This window comes from Marmota flaviventris, chromosome 1 (genome assembly GCF_047511675.1).
Source record: "Marmota flaviventris isolate mMarFla1 chromosome 1, mMarFla1.hap1, whole genome shotgun sequence".
NCBI classification, from domain to species: Eukaryota; Metazoa; Chordata; class Mammalia; order Rodentia; family Sciuridae; genus Marmota; species Marmota flaviventris.
The window spans coordinates 135,603,139-135,617,528 of record NC_092498.1 but is presented as its reverse complement, the minus strand read 5'-3'; the positions used below and the strand labels follow the sequence as shown (position 1 = coordinate 135,617,528).

General features: G+C 42.2%; 1 long non-coding RNA gene across 2 annotated transcripts; it reads left to right on the top strand.

The window, feature by feature from the left end:
- Positions 1-5,904: 5,904 nt before the first annotated feature.
- Positions 5,905-11,920, top strand: LOC139706864 (uncharacterized). Of its 2 annotated transcripts, XR_011708524.1 has the most exons (3): positions 5,905-6,486; positions 8,840-8,907; positions 10,658-11,920. It is a non-coding gene; the product is annotated as an uncharacterized lncRNA (long non-coding RNA). The 2 variants fall into 2 exon arrangements; XR_011708523.1 differs by lacking the exon at positions 8,840-8,907.
- The last annotated feature ends 2,470 nt before the right edge of the window (positions 11,921-14,390 follow it).

Sequence of the window (14,390 nt, the reverse complement as noted above, 5' to 3'; positions counted from 1 at the left end):
GCTGAGGAATATAACATAACCTGTCGGCTTACACCAGGCAGGCTGCAGGTGAAAGAAAGAAGAGAGAGAGAGAGAGAGAGAGAGAAAGAAAGGATCAGCGCAGCGAGCCCAGTTTATAGAATGATTCCCTTAACCTCATGTTCCTGCTGCTCATGTCTGTTTCTTACCAGGAAGGATGACAACTAATGCCTCAAGTCCCCTTTCCAGTCCCCTCCGGGGAAGTAGGAATATTTATTTGAGGATCAGGTCAGGGTCTCTGAGCAGAAATAAGCATTTCCCAAGAGCTTAAGTCCCACAGTCTGGTGTTTTGGCCTGACCCCAGGTAAATGCCTTGTGATGACTATCTCTTCTCCTGAGGGCAGGAAGTTCCAGTTTGGGGGTCAGTTTTTATGATGAACAGCTGTTTTCTGAAATCATCTCAGAAAAACAAGCAGGATCGGAAGAATACAGTGCAAAGGCCATCTCCAGGAGAGAGAAAGGGAATGGGAAAAAAGAAAGATGGAGTCGCCCATGGCAAGACCCTGTACGATTCCACATGCACACACATGCACACACGCAAGACCAGTATTACCGAGAATTTCCTGTTTTGTTTTGCCGCCTGGGGGACTGAACACAGGGGTGCTTTACCACTGAGCTACATTCCCAGATCCACTCCCCTTTAAAAAAATTTTTGAGATAGGTTCTGGCTAACTTGCTGAGGCTGGCCTTAAACTTGCCATCCTCGTGCTTCAGCCTCTTGAGTTCCTGGGATTACTGGAGTGTGCCTTGAATATCAACAGTGTGACTTACAAAATTTGAGTAATTTGAGATTTGATTAGAGGAATTTGCAGTAGTGTGGCACGGTGGTGCATGCCTATTATCCCAGGGACTGGGGAGGCTGAGGCAAGAGGATTGCAAATTGGAGGCCATCCTCAGCAATTCGGCAGGAGTCCTTTCTCAAAATAAAAAGGACTAGGGATGTGGCTCATAGTTAAAGCACTTCTGGATTTAATCTCCAGTAACAGCAACAGAAAAAGAGGTTTGTAGTCCTGTGAGGTAGAGAGCTCAGCACTGAAGCTTTCTTTGTTGTAGGCGCTCTGGGGTCCTAAAATGACAATAGAGACTTCACAAGAATTAAACAAGCAATCCAGAAGCAATGGCAACAAAGGCACTGTCTTCAGCAAAGACAATGTTTTGACAGTCAAAGCGAAGCCTGGGCAAGGGTTTGGTAGCCCGTGAATCACGATGTGATAACGTGAAATGATTAAATACCAAGAAAAAAAATATTAAGCTTACTGTAAATAAAATAGGCTCTATTTAAAACAATGGAATATTAGCTGTAGAAAGGAATGCAAGAACTGGAAAAAGAGCCCAGATATAAACTCTCAAATACACAGTCAAATGACTTTCAGTCATGGGCTGGAGTTGTAGCTCAGAGATAGAGCACTTGCCTCTCAAGTGGGAGGCACTGGGTTTGATCCTAGCATCACATAAAAACAAATAAAGGCACTGAGTTTATATTCAACTAAAATTTTAAAAAAAAAATGACCTTCAGTCAGGGAGTCAAGACATTTGGTGAAGAAACGAACCTCCACTCAAGTAATGGACCTGGAAAAAACGGTGATGCTGGGTAAGTGGAGGGACAGAGGCAGCCCCGGTGTTCAGGAGGCTGAGGCGGGAGGGTTGCAAGTTTGAGGTCAGCCTGGGCAACTTACTGAGTCCCTGTCTCAAAATAAAAAAATAAAAGAACACCTTGGATGTAGCTCAGTGGTCCAGCACCTGCCCAGAGTGCAGGAGCCCTGGGTTTAATCCCTAGTATGGCCCAAAAAAAACTAATATCATAAATACAACTCTTGGATCCTTTGTAGAGGTTGACATGCTGTTGGCAAAATACTCTCCTGTGTTGGATAATTCTGAATGTAATTAGGAGTTATAGCAGAGATTTATTATTTTTATTTTATTTTATTATTACTATTGTTGTTGGCTGTACTGGGGATGGAACTCAGGGGTGCTCTACCACCGAGCTACATCCCCGACCTCACCCGTTTTTAAAAATTTTGAGACAGGGTTTGGCAGAATTGCCCAGGCTGACCTCCAGCATGCAATCCTCTGGCCTCTTAGGTTGCTGGACTTCTGAGTCCCTGGGATTACAGGAGTGTACCATCATCCTGGGCAGCTCCAGTAGAAGTTTTTACCCTACACACCTGGGACCACCAGCAGCAGCAGCAGGACATGGAAACATTTTAGAAATGCAAATTCTTGGGGCTGGAGCTAGGTCAGTGTCAATAGAGTATTCTAGGTCCTGAGTTCAGTCCCCAGAGTGAAATAGCAACAAAAGAAATGCAAATTGTCAACACCCTGGATTAGAAACTCTGGGTCAGGGCTGCAGCCTGTGCTTGAACACGCTCTCTAGGTAATTCTGGTTAATGCTCCAGTTTTGAAAACCGGCGGGTGATGGTGCAGTGTTCAAGAGGGCTGGGGCTGGCCTGGTGCGGTGGCGCATGCCTGTAATCCCAGCGGCTCAGGAGGCTAACGCAGGAGGATTACCAATTCAAAGCAGCCTCAGAAATGGGGAGGCTCTAAACAACTCAATGAGACCCTGTCTCTAAATAAAATACAAAATAGGGTTGGGGATGTGGCTCAGTGGTTGAGTGCCCCTGGGTTCAATCCCAGTACCAAAAAAAAAGAGCTGGGGCTGAGGCAGCAGATGGCAGGTTCAAAGCCAGCCTCAGCAAAAGTGAGGTGCTAAGCAACTCAATAAGACCCTGTCTCTAAATAAAATATAAAACAGGACTGGGGATGTGGCTCACTGGTTGAGAGCACCTGAGTTCAGTCGCCAGTAACCCCCCACACACACCCACACACACACACAAAAAAAAAAAGAGAGAGAGAGAGAAAGAGCTGGGTCTAGAACTGACTCCAGGGTTCAAGTCTTGGCTCTGCTGCCAGCAAGTTGTGTGATGTTAGGGGAGTCAGTCATTCCTAGGTGGGGACCCAGGTCCACCAGCTGTGTGGTTCCATTTGCTTTTTGTGGTACTGGGAGGCTGTTGCGATGGGCAAAAGGTGCGATGCATGCAGTTCAGGGGGAGAAATAAAGAATGTCCATGCGCTTCTGCCCTTTTCAATCACTCAATACACTTTTCAAATCACTCAATACAATTTCACTCTATAGGTTCTTAATCAAGAAAATCCTTAATGCTAGGCACTGCATAATCAATTCACAGCACACAATTCTAGATTAATTAATTCTAAGCACTGAAAACACATTTAATCTTGACAGGCTAATGACAGACATTCCCTCTGCAGGCTAAGTTCAAGTCTGAAGTCTGTTTTTTGTTTTTTTTTTTTTTAAATATATTTTAATATTTATTTTTTTGACAGACACAACATCTTTGTTTGTATGTGGTGCTGAGGATCGAACCCAGGCCGCACACATGCCAGGCGAGCGCCCCACCGCCTGAGCCACATCCCCAGCCCCTCAAGTCTGAAGTCTGAAGCCTTAGACTGTAAGTCCAGCAGCTGCACACTCACTCAGACCACGGTGATCAGGTCAGGAAGGCAGGCTTCTCCTGGGGTGGAGCTGATGGCCGGCTGAGGAGAGGATCCGAGGGAAAAGTTGCGGCTCTCACCTGGGTCAAGATGTGGCTGTAGAGTTGGAGAGCAGTGAGGACCATGCAGAGGATCAGGCAAATGGTGACAAGGGATGGGATGTCAGTCCAGGTCCTCATCAGGCTCTCCAGCTGTGTGCATAAGTCTAGGCGCTAGCTGACTGTTTGTTCATTTGCTCTATTATTTATATTAAATTTGGGGGCTTTTGACACCCCTTTCAATCCTTATCAGCTGCCACTGGATTTTTCAGCGATATCACTTACCCTGGGGTTAAAACCACTGGTCTGGGACTGGGGTTGTAGCTCAGTGGTTGAGCGCATGCGTGAGGCACCGGGTTTGATCCGCAGCACCATATAAAATAAATAAGTTTTAAAATATAAAGATATTGTGTCCATCTACAACTAAAAAAAAGAAAAAGAAACCTGGCTGGTGGTCCCCACCCTAATCTTTTTGCCTTTTCCTCTCATCTGGGCAGAGGACAGCCAGCCAGAGGCTTCTGAGTTTATCCTGGTGGGGAGAAGTGACTTGTTTGTGCCTGAGGGCCATACATACATTTTTTATATTTAGGAGTGCTGGGTGAGACTGCAGGTTTCAAACTGGAGTTTTTAAAATGGAGTGGCTTAGGCTCAGGCCCAAGGCCATCCTCACAGAGCTGAACCCATAGGTGCTCTACCACTGAACTACACCCCCAGCCCTTCTTTATTTTTATTTTCTGACAGTGTCACACTAATTTGCTGAGACTAAGAGGAAATCTCTCAACTCTCCACAATTATTTGGGAACAAGAAAAGAAAACATCGGATCCATGACACACCTAGAATATGCCTACATAGCACAGCTAAAAAAAAAAAAAGTTCCAATGATACCTCATTATACAACATTTTAAAAATAACTTCAAAAAAGACTATTCCCCTGAGAGCTAAGACAGGCAAGGAAGAAATGAAATGGAAAACAAAAGTGTAAGCGGCCCACGCTTGATAAAAATGGAAGCAGAGCTGTTTGCTGGTCCCTCCATAAATAGGACAGTTCCACTCAGAGGGTAGAGCATCTCTGCTTACGGTGGCACCGCTGACTTCCACGTGGCACATTCAGCCTGGCTCTCTTCCTGTTCTCTCCCCACCCCCATCCTTTTGTATTGAGGATTAAACCCAGCCTTGCTCAACCACCGAGCCACCTCCTCAGCCCTTTTTATTTTCCATTTTGAAACAGGGTCTCCCAAGTTGCTTAGGGCCCCCTAAATCCCTGAGGCTGGCCTTGAAGTTGTGATCTTCCTGCCAGGGCCCAGGGGCTCCTCAGTCACTGTGATTACAGGCGTGCACCACAGTGACGAACTAGGTTAACTTGGAAAGAATCTGTTTAGCAGGAAAGGTGGCCTCCAGGGCACTTGTTTTGAGACTGTTTACTTATGTGAATAAGAGAACACTTCCTTTTTTTTTTTTTTTTTCTTTTGCTTTTAGCTGTTGAGATGTGTTTATTCAGGATGGTGGGTAGGAGGAGCATTTGGTGAAGGGACTAAATGTCTGCCTCGCCCCCCCCAAACCCGCCCTTTCTCCACCACTGGAATGCAAGCACATCTCCCAAAGGGGTTTTTGTTTTGTTTGTTTTGGGTGCTGGGGACTGATTGAGCTCAGGGCCTTGCACTTGCTAGGCAAGCTCTCTACCACCTAGCTGCATCCCCTGCAGTTAAAAAGTATATTTTTTATTTTGCTGGGTGTGGTAACACAGGTCTGTAATCCCAGCGTTTTGAGAGGTAGAGGCAGGAGAACTGCAAATTGGAGGCCAGCCTCATAAAATATGAAAAGGTCTGGGGCTTGGGCTGGGGTTGTGGCTTAGCGTAAAACACTCGCCCAGAACAAGTGAGGCCCTGGATGTCAGGCCAGTGGCGGTGACTTAGAACAAAGTAGCCCGCATGGGAAAGAAACCTCAATGAGGCACCGATGGAAATACCTGTCAATCCGTGGGATCTCCTGACTAATGCCTATCAATCAGCGGGACCCCCTGGCCAATCCTGGAATTCAGCCAGCTCCCCTGAACTCCAACGGGACAAGGGACTCTAAAAACACCTTTTCCTGTCCCAAGCCCTTCCCTTCCTGCTGTAAGCCCCATAAAAGTCCAGTCTGGCCGAGCTTCCACGTAGTTTCGCCTCAGACCCTTCTTCTGTCCACTCTGTGGGTCTGATCGAGTTCCGCCTGGGAACTCAATAAAGCCTCTCTTCCTGGGCCTTTTTAAATCTGCCTCCTTTGGCCGCTGCCCGATCTCACCTGATTTGACATTGGGCTTGATCCTTAGTACCACATAAAAATAAATAAAATAATGAAAGACCCCAGCCCAATAACTTTAGGCCCAGTAATAAATCACCAGGGCTTGCTTCCGCACCTGCACAGACGTCAGATGTATTTTTCAGAAAATCAGTTAAGTGAAACCGATTAAAAGGGAAAAACAGGATGGTTGGGAAAGAGCAGAAGAATAGATTCCAGGGCATGCCTGACTAAACAGGGGCTAATAAGCAGGAATAGAAAAAAAACAGAGTGTTCATATGTAATTCCAGGAACATAAAATGAAAAATAACTTTACCCTTTAGGTAACCTGTATGTTGGGTTCAAAATAACCAATAAGAAACCTGTTGCTTACCGCGCGCACAAAACCTGCTCCTTGACCCTATAAAAAATCCTGTACCCCAAAGCCCGGTGTGCCAGTTCACCGAAGCTCCGGCTGAGGTTTCGCTGGGCACCCGCAGGCGCCTGTGTATCAATAAATCGCCTCTTGCTTTTGCAGCCAGTGCCTCGTGCGTCTTTCTTGGACAGGGAATCGGTGGGTCTTTCATTTGGCGAGCCAGCCAGGAGAACTCCTGTAACCCCGTCCGGATCCCTGCCCGAGGAACACCCGATAACCACTGGGAGGTAAGCTGGCCAGTTCGTGTCATTTTGTGTCTCTCTCTGTCTGGTTGTTATCTTGTTATCTGTTCATGCGCAGCGTCTGTACGATTACGCGTAATTGCTCTGTATTCTGGGCAGCTTGAGAAGGAGTTGACGAACTCGGACTTCTCCCCTGCCACCCTGGGAGACGTCCCAGGGGCTCAGGGAGGCCCATCTTGGGGGGCCTCCAATGTTCTGTAGAGTACATTGTACTCGTGGGTGACGGAGGTGACGGTATCCCTCCTCTCCCTAATCCGTCAGGTACGTTCGGTTTGTGCTCGAGCCGCGCAGCGTTCTCTGTGTCCAGTCTGATATTTGTGTCTGTCTTCTTGCCTTTGCCCGAAGCCGCAGCGTTCTTTGTGTTTTGTGTCCTGTCTGATTTGTATCTGTCTCCTTGCCTCTGCATTTTCTCATTCCACCTGAGACTAACATGGGACAATCTATAACAACTTTAACATCTCGCTTTGACTTTTCTCAAAGCCCTGTCCTCATTATTAAATTAGTGTTAATTGGCTTTAGAGATGGGAACCAAATTTTCAGTCACAAATTTTAACACTCTCAAGGGGACTTTTAAGGAGTCCCCACTCTGCTCTCTTGGGGAAGCCTAGCACTCGAAACAACTGCAAGCAGAGGATGGACTTTTTGGGAGCTGGCTACTAAAAAGTTAGAAAAAAAAAAATGCCTAATGCCTAAGGTCAAACCAAACTGGAGGAACTGATCCTATGGGTGAAAGATAGGATTAAGGGACTCCCAGCAGCTGCCAGAGCCATTTAGCTCTGGGGAGTTCCCTGGGTCCTTATCTACATCTTAAGGATTACGCTACCTCTGTTTACTTAAAAAGAAGGGACACTGAATGCAGTAAAGCCAGTCACACTGGGACCCTTGATTTTACACCTATAGTTGCCCCTACGTGAAAACATCTGGTCCACTCATGGGAAAGTCTATGGTGCCATTGATGGGAGTCATAATTAAATGAAAGTTCAAAACCTGGAGAGATATTTTCTTATCTGGTTGTCTGATTGTTTCTTAGGGATAATCTAGGTTAAATGTGTGTCTAAAAAAAATAATAATAATTTTTATTTTAACAATCTGGTATCTGAATGGGTTTCTAAAGCATTGCACTATCTTGCAGTTAAAAGTTGGGTTTAAGCAATTGTTTAATTTGATTTCAGATAGTTCATGCTAGAAAACTTAAATACTTGGGATAAAAAAAAAAATTTAAAGAGTTTCAATTTTGAACTGGGTAGCCTGAAAAGAAATTAAAACGTTGGTCTGGCTCATAAAAATGACATTAAATAATTAAATAGTAATAGTCTTAAAAATTTTCAAAGCTTAATTTCAGATATATATGGTAGTGTGTGGGCAAATTTAATGTAACTCAATGCTACTTTAGAAACTTCAAAACAAGCAAAGTGGCTTAGAGGTACTAAAGAAATTTCTTCTGATGGTAGAGATCCTATTTCCAGTTCTATGTGAACAAGTTTTTCTAGTGTAAAAAGATATAAAATTTTAAATTTTGGAAATTGCTTCTTAAATTTGTATCATAATTTTCAACATCTAAACCTGGAAATATAACTTAAGGTTAAAATGTCTTAGGCCTAAAGTGTCTGCTCAAAATAGCAGTTTTTTTCCCTGCTCCTTCCAGACCTTGGTCAGGGCTTAAACTGATATGCAAACAGAAGCAGCTTGGAGCTCAGGCCCAAGGAAAAAAAAAAGGTAAAAGTGTCTTTTTACCTGAACTCAAACTAGACCAAACCAAGAAGTAAATTGTATGGTATTTACTAACTACTGGCCAGTCATCTTTTTTTTAGGATTCTTGTTTTTTTTCTTAGATTCTGTATTTTTTTTTGAGCTCGTGATTCTGATCCTGCAGACCTAGGTTAATGATTTTCTGATCAGTAAAGTTTTTTTAAAAAAAAAAACAAAAAAACATTGCAATGGAGATTTCATCTGCAAAAAGCTACGAGGCCTTTATTATTGTTATGTGTGCACACTCTTGTTATGTGTTGTATGTCGGTATGTCTGTATGTGTGTATGTCCATATATCCTACAGTGATATAACAATTGACAGATGAGGAGCGCTCATAAAAAAAAAAATTAAAAATAGATCCAAATATCTTTAATTCACGTGATTCAAACGGTTCAATTTAGATTGGGTAAACAGATAAAAGTAAAGATGTCCTCAAAATTAAGCTTATAAGTTTCTCTAGGTGTTCAAAAAGGCCCTAATAAAATGTTAACTCTGCTTAAATTTAAAAGTTTACAAGTATTGTTTCAAAATGTGAACAAAAGGAGGTTTATGTAATTATGGTGTTATTAATGTGTTCATATCTTCCAGGTATACAAGTCTGTAAGGTAGAAGCTTCAAAAGAACATTATATCAAGCTGGTGTTCTAAAGTTGTATGGTAATTCTAGGCTTCAAAAAAAACATGTTAGAGATTCAATTATATCATTTGTGTTCTAAACTGAACTTGTTATCAATAAGATATGTACGGTTCCATGTTACTTTCTACTCTGAGGGTCTGAGAGCCTAATCTGTGTAAAGGTTTTATTGCAAAACACAAAAGTACATTACTACTTTTCTACAAGAGGTTAAAAGCTTTGCCTTTAATTCATGTTTTAGGTGTGATATTATGTTGTGTTAGCTAATGTTCATGTAAACTTGAACAACAATTTATGTAAACTTTGTAAAATGATCAGCTTCAGAACTATAGTACTTGAGATTTATAAAGAGCCCTGCCTTACTTGAAATAAGGCTCTGTCCCATCTCACTACATGTGAAAGTGGCTATAAAAAAGTAAGCCAGATTTCAGTACAGTTAAAGTTGTGTCCAAAAATAGGTTTGTGCCAAGATTACTAGGATCTCAAATAGGAAATTATGATGTATAACCCTGCTAGAATTCAAGGTAGCTATTATATAAGGTAAATATGTTTTTACCCTAGTTAGTTTTGTTTTGTAGTTTGCTTATAGATGGTTTAAGGATTGCCTGTTAATGTTTTAAAGAGGTATTGCTTTAAGAACACAACCTGGGTCAACATAAGATAAGGAGTTATCACCTACAGGATAGAGAGATAGACATTAAAGCCCAGTGCTCTTAATATAAGGCTGTTAACTTATTTGCTGGATGTTTAAGATCAAGTTTTTAAAATTAGTTAAAATTAAAAGGGCCAAGAAAACCAATATTCGGCTCTTGCCCTCTGAGTCAGTCTGAATCAGGGAATAGGGGACTTCTCCAAAGGGCTCAGCAACTCTAGGCCACATAACCTCCTGAGCAGGGAGATTAATGAGACCAGTGGAGGACAGAAAGCCAATCGGTGCATTTGCTGTAAAGAGGAGGGTCATTAGAAAAGGGAGACATCCCTGATGCTTCTGAGGGAAGCCATATGGTCAAGCAAGGCCTGGACCCATCCTAGCGCAAATGGCACTAGCAGAACTGAAAAGCTGCTATGAAGTTCCTGAGGACTCCCAGGGAAACTCAGCTGACTGTAAACAATAGGTAGAAACAAAAGTCAGTTTGACTTGCTTCATCTTAAACACTTAGCAAAGACAGTCAAAGCCAAAGCACAGCTGTTCCTGGACATCTTAAATGATAATAATAGTTAAATGTAACTTCCATAAATAAGTAGACTGGAGGCTACAAAAGAGATTCTTAGACAGAAATGCCTGATAACTGTCAAAGGGACTGCTAGAATAGTTTTAGTCTAAGGCCTTTATTTCTAGCCAACGCAGGTAGGCTTGATGTTTGCTAATATGGTTATCCAGCCCTAAGTAGCAAAATTAAAAATTTCTCTATTAGACACAGAGGTTATACTAATAAAAGGATTTTGCAGGATCAGATGGCATTAAATTATTAAACTATATCTTAAAGAAAAAGACATCTGTAACCCTACATGTTAGTTGTTGTGTTGACATCCCTGACATTTCTGACAATGTGACAAATATCCTTAAAGATTTACCTGCTCAGATGGAAGCCATGTTCTCAGCAACTTTTTCGTGGAAATAATATCCTAGCTCCTAGTTCCTGGTACTGCCTGATAAAAAACATTGTTAATCTTTGTCTTGGCCATTATACTCATTGGCATATTTCTGTGCTGTGGCATTTATTACTGCATCAATATGGTTCCAGTACTAATAAGTTCTTGTTTCTCTTATAGACCACCCATCACTCAAATGGCCCTCCAGCCTATTACTTCTCAATTAGACTTTCATCATGGACCACTCGATAGACCCGATATTTTTAAGGGGGACTCCAAACTGCTTGCCCCACGCCGTCCCTTTTCAGCCTGAAGAAGCCAGAAAGATTCTCTTCGTCCCCCTTCCTCACAGCAGTAAGGAGTTCCCAAATTAAAAAAAAAAAAAAAAATGAAGCCAGATTTAAAGTTAGGTAGTCAGTGTAGTTAGATAAATCGGGGGTCTAATATCAAGTGACCAAGTCTATCACTGTCTTAGAGAAATCTCTCTCTTCCCTCGCAGAAGTCGTACTACAAAATAGAAGGGGATTAGATCTGTTATTCCTTAGAAAAGGTGGTCTCTGTGTGGTTTTAAAGAAACAATGTTGTTTTTACGCTGACCATACAGGGGTAGTCCGGGAAACTATGAAAAAGGTCACTGAAAGGCTGGCCAAAAAAAAAAAAAAAAAAAAAAAAAAAAAATTTGAGGCTCAACAAGGATGGTTTGAACACTGGTTTAACAAATCCCCATGGTTAACTACTTTGCTATCCACCATAGCGGGACCTTTAGTTATTCTGCTAATAATCCTAACGTTTGGACCCTGCATACTCAATAGATTGGTGCAATTCATGAGAGAGAGACTTTCTATAATCCAAACTATGGTTCTAACTCAACAGTACCAGTTGCTTAAACAACAAACAGGGTCACACACAAGCTTAATCCAAGAACCTGAGCAAGCAGAACAATGGATATAAGATTCTATCCATGATAAAGAAAAAGGGGGGAATGAAAGACCCCAGCCCAATAACTTTAGGCCCAGTAATAAATCACCAGGGCTTGCTTCCGCACCTGCACAGACGTCAGATGTATTTTTCAGAAAATCAGTTAAGTGAAACCGATTAAAAGGGAAAAACAGGATGGTTGGGAAAGAGCAGAAGAATAGATTCCAGGGCATGCCTGACTAAACAGGGGCTAATAAGCAGGAATAGAAAAAAAACAGAGTGTTCATATGTAATTCCAGGAACATAAAATGAAAAATAACTTTACCCTTTAGGTAACCTGTATGTTGGGTTCAAAATAACCAATAAGAAACCTGTTGCTTACCGCGCGCACAAAACCTGCTCCTTGACCCTATAAAAAATCCTGTACCCCAAAGCCCGGTGTGCCAGTTCACCGAAGCTCCGGCTGAGGTTTCGCTGGGCACCCGCAGGCGCCTGTGTATCAATAAATCGCCTCTTGCTTTTGCAGCCAGTGCCTCGTGCGTCTTTCTTGGACAGGGAATCGGTGGGTCTTTCAATAATGGGAAAAAAAAAAAAAGTCTGGGGCATTGGCTTAGTGGTAAGCGCCTGAGGGTTCAATATCCAGTACCAAAGAAAAAATAATTCATTTTAAATGTTTAATTTTACAGACAGCTCTGACAGTCATGGAGATGGTCCTTCAGATCACGTCTTTTTGGAGACTTGAATTCAAGGCCCTGCACACATCAGTGTGCACTCCAACACTGAACTATATACTTCCAGCCCCAAATGGTTATTTATTTATTTATTTATTTTTTCTTTTGGGTATTGGGAATTGAACTCAAGGGCACTCGACCACTGAGCCACATCCCTAGCCTTATTTTGTATTTTATTAGAGACAGGGTCGCACTGAGTTGCTAAGCACTAAATTGCTGAGGCTGGCTTTGAACTCATGATCGATCCTCCTGCCTCCGCCTCCTGAGCCACTGGGATTATAGGCATGCGCCACTGTGCCTGGCCTAGATGGCTATTATTAAAAGAAAGAATAATATGAGAAGAGGGGAGTAATGGGGCTGTGGGAAGGGGACAGTAGAATGAGACGGACATTATTACCCGAACACATGTATGATTACACTACTGGTGTGACTCTGCACTATGCACAGCCAGAGGAATGAGAAGTTGTGATCCATTTGTGTACAATGTGTCAAAATGCATTCTACTGTCCTGTATAACTAATTAGAACAAATTAAAAAAGGCAATAATATGAGAATATGGAAAAATGGGACCCTTGGGCATTGCTGGTGAGTATAAAATGGTTCAGCTGCTAGGAAAACAGCATGGCAGTTCTCAAAAAATTCAGCGAATGGAAAATTGGTTTTCCATATGTAGAAAAATGAGACCAGACCCTTTTCTCTCACCCTGCACAAAAGTTAACTCAAAATGGGTTAAAGACCTCAGAATTAGACCATAAATTACACAACTCCTAGAAACAAAACAAGGTCAATACTCCAGTACATAGGCACAGACAATGACTTTCTCAATAGATCCCCTAAAGCTCAGGAAATAATGCAAAGAGTTAATAAAGGGGATGGCATCCAATTATAAAGCTTCTGCACAGCAAAGGAAACAATTAGGAATGTGAAGAGAGCATACAGAATGGGAGAGAAATTTTTGCTAGATACTCTTCTGACTGAGGATTAATATCTAGAATATAGAAAGAACTCAAAAAATTTAACATCAAAAAATAAATAAAATAAAATAACCCAGTTAAGAAGTGGGCAAATGAATTAAACAAACACACCTCAAAAAAGAAATATAGGGGCTGGGGATGTGGCTCAAGCGGTAGCGCACTTGCCTGGCATGCTTGCGGCCAGGGTTTGATCCTCAGCACCACATACAAAGAAAGAACTAAAAAATAAATATTAAAATTCTCTCTCTAAAAGAAAAAAAAAAAAAAAAAAAAAGGAACACATTCACATTGTTGGTGGGATTGTAAATTAGTACAGCCACTATGGAAATCACCATGAGGTTCCCCCAAAGACTCCTAGCTGTACCTCTCCTTGATATTTATCCTGAAGAATTAAAGTCATCATGCTACAGATACCTGCACACCTATGTTTACAGCAGCATAATTCACAATAGCCAAACTACAGAACCAGCCAAGGTGTCCATAAATGAAAATATGGCTGAAGAACATGTGGAATGGGTACACAATGAAGTTTTAGTCAGTCATGAAGAAAAATGAAATTGTGTCATTTGCAGAAAAATGGGTGGAACTACAGACCATCATGTCAAGTGAAATAAGTCACACTTAGAAGGTCAGGGGTCTTGTTTTCTCTCATATGTGGAAGCTAGAAAGAACACAGGAAAAGAAAGCATATGGAAAGCTGGTTACCCATAGGTAGTGGTGGGTGAGTGAGGGGACAGGGATCTCTGAAAATCCAAGGGAGGTCAGTAGAGGAAAGGGACCAGGGCTGGGAGAAAGGGAGGGAGGGGGAAGTGCTGGGGGAGGGTATTCACCAAACTATATTTTTATATTGTGTGCATGTATGAATATGTAACAACAAATCCCATCACTGTGTGCTGTTTTTTGAAAATATTTTTTAGGTATTGATAGATCTTTATTTTATTTATTTATATGTGGTGCTGAGAATCAAACCCAGTGCCTCACGGGCTAGGCAAGTGCTCTACCACTGAGCTACAACTCTAGTCCCTATCACTGTGTACTATTATACACAATAAAATAATGTGGAAAAATTAAGCGTAGATGGGCAGGGGGTGTGAAAAGTGCTTGCCTAGCAGGTGTAAGGCCTAGGGTTTGGTCCCCAGCTCTCAAAAAATAAGAAAAAGAAACACAGCATAACTGATATAAGACCTATCCATTGTGAAAATCCAAGGGAGGTCAGCAGAGGAAAGGGACCAGGGGTGGGACAAAGGGAGGAAGGGGGAAGGGCTAGGGAAGGATATTCACCAAACCATA